Source organism: Panthera onca, chromosome B1, assembly GCF_046562875.1.
Source record: "Panthera onca isolate mPanOnc1 chromosome B1, mPanOnc1 haplotype 2, whole genome shotgun sequence".
Classification (NCBI taxonomy): domain Eukaryota; kingdom Metazoa; phylum Chordata; class Mammalia; order Carnivora; family Felidae; genus Panthera; species Panthera onca.
The window spans coordinates 147797242-147799643 of NC_138342.1; the positions used below are offsets into that span (position 1 = coordinate 147797242).

The 2402-nt window shown below is 30.3% G+C and overlaps 1 non-coding gene across 1 annotated transcript; it reads right to left on the reverse strand.

Annotated features, from left to right (window-relative positions):
• Positions 1 to 1973: 1973 nt before the first annotated feature.
• On the reverse strand, positions 1974 to 2075 carry LOC132693465 (U6 spliceosomal RNA). The gene has a single exon (XR_009616835.1). It is a non-coding gene; the product is annotated as a U6 spliceosomal RNA (small nuclear RNA).
• Between the last annotated feature and the right edge of the window lie 327 nt (positions 2076 to 2402).

Genomic DNA, 2402 nt, shown 5'->3' on the forward strand with positions numbered 1-2402 from the left:
AATACTTAAGTGTTGGGTTGCTGTAAAGATTAAATTAATTAATATAAAGCACTTAAATAGTGCCTGGTATAGAATGAGTGCTACCTGTATATATTAATTGGCAGTGTATATGAGATACATGTCTAGTTGACTAACAGGAAAATTTATAAGCAATTACTAACTGGATGTGAAAACTCACTATGAATCTAATGAAGAAGACTAATTTTTAAAATCTTTAGAATTGTGGTGATAGATGAATGTGACTTTAAGGACTTCTTTTTGAGAACAAAAATACATTAGTTATACTATGAGTACTATAGTAGGATGACCATATACCCCAATTTACATTTGGTTTCTGTCCTGGTTTTCTGTGTGTTACTCTGAGGTGTATGTTAATAGCACCTACTCTACTCTAAAAACTGTCTTGGCTTCGATATTAAACTATGTGTTCACCTTAGTTATTAGGTTTCTTAATATTCATGTTAGTTTATAAAATGGGAAATGCCAACCTTCACGGTTGATGTCAAGTAAGAAAAGAAAACTTTAACAACTCTCCAAATGAAAAGATTAAATTTCATACTCACATTTACTCTGCTCAGTCTTTCAATTTACATGTAAAATTATATGACTGGAAATAAAATGCTCATTTATAACTCCCAATGACTATTACTATGGTGATTAGCAAAGAGAAATATATACATTTATATTTATATTTATTTATATACAAAACTGCATATCAGATGATATTTGCATAGTAGAGCTGTAATCAATATAATCATTGATTTTTAAAAGCAACTATCATAAGAGCAATTTATATGTACAAAAAATCCAGTTGCCTGGCAACTGATTTTTAAAACTCCAAACAATAAAAAGAGCACAATAATTTTTTTCCCGTGTGTAAATACTGTATTCCTTTGGGATGGCTTTTTAAATACAGAACTGCAATGCATATCTTTGAATTTCAGTTCTAATTATGATACTCAAGTTTGTTTGCCTCTCAAGGATGCTGTGAACATTATGTTCATAAACTATTTTGATATCCTTAGAAGAAATACATGTAAGTAAGATGCATTGTTGGGAATAGAAATTATTTACCTTCGGGATTCTGACTGTCAGGTTGTATAAACTTGCAAGACAATTCAGGTATGATTGAGGAAAGAGAGCTTTGAAATACATGTTGCAACAGCCAATTTTTTTTAAAATTTTATATTAGAAAATAAACTCTTAAAGCTCACTCTGGTTGAAGTACTATATATTATGTTGTTGGTCTCTTCAATAAAAAACAATCCCAAATGTGAAATTGCAAAATGTATCTTTAACTTCTTCAGCCTCTAATTTCTCTTCTGCTAATCACCATATGAATCATATTAGACTTTCATAATCATTCATGTTTAAGGTAAGTAACTGTGTTAACACAAAGATTGAACTCTCAAAACAGATTTTCATGAATCATGGATCTTACCAGTCACCAAATTTTGTTAATAATACAAAAGATGACAGAAAGAACAAAGCAAAGACATTGCATTTCTTTCTGAAAGAGGTTAGAACTGTTCCTTCACTCACCATAAAACTGGTTTTGGTAACTTATGAGTTGTCATGATGAATAAAGAAATATTCTCAAAGGAAGCCAAGCCATTTCCATTTTGATTCTCTTAAGTTTTATACTTTGTTAAAAGCTACCCAGAAAGAAGAGGTCTATGTGACTACTTTCCATTCTTCCAAATCCACTTAATCCATGAATCAAATGTTTTGTTGCTGTTCTTATTTTATTATTATTATTTTTTTCCATAAGAAATGAAGACAAACCAGATTTTTTTCCCTAAAAAGCAATTTCAAAGCAAGGACTCTCCATTAAATTTCTGTAGTAAAAATCATCAATCTGTTTACAAAGAGTTACTTCTTGGTTTCTGTTACATGCATGTTAGACCACTTAATGTTGCCTCAATGTCAACACAGAACTACTTTGTCTCTTTATTCATTTACGTTTCTTCTTTGATAATATGGAAGGGTTCATGATTTTGCATGTCATCCTTTTGGCCATGCTAATCATCTCTGTATCCTTAGAGTTTTAGTATATGGGCTGCTGCAGTGAGAAAAAAAAAAATCGGAACCACTATAAAAAAAATATTTCCCCTGTAATTCAAATTGGAGAAATTTCTATTAATCTGTCTGCAGTTTCACTGACCAATTTGCCTTCCTCTTTCATCTTCTGTTAAGCCTATCTGATGACTTTCATTTCAAACATTGTAGTATTCCCTTCTAAAATTTTAGTGTAATTATTTTCTACACTTATATCAATGCTAAGATTCCAAATCAATTATTTTAATCTTGGTTTCACTTATGTCATTGATTGTATTTGCAACAACTAATATACAGTGTCTATGTTAATTTCAATATTGGAGTTTTCTCTGGGCTTATGTTTT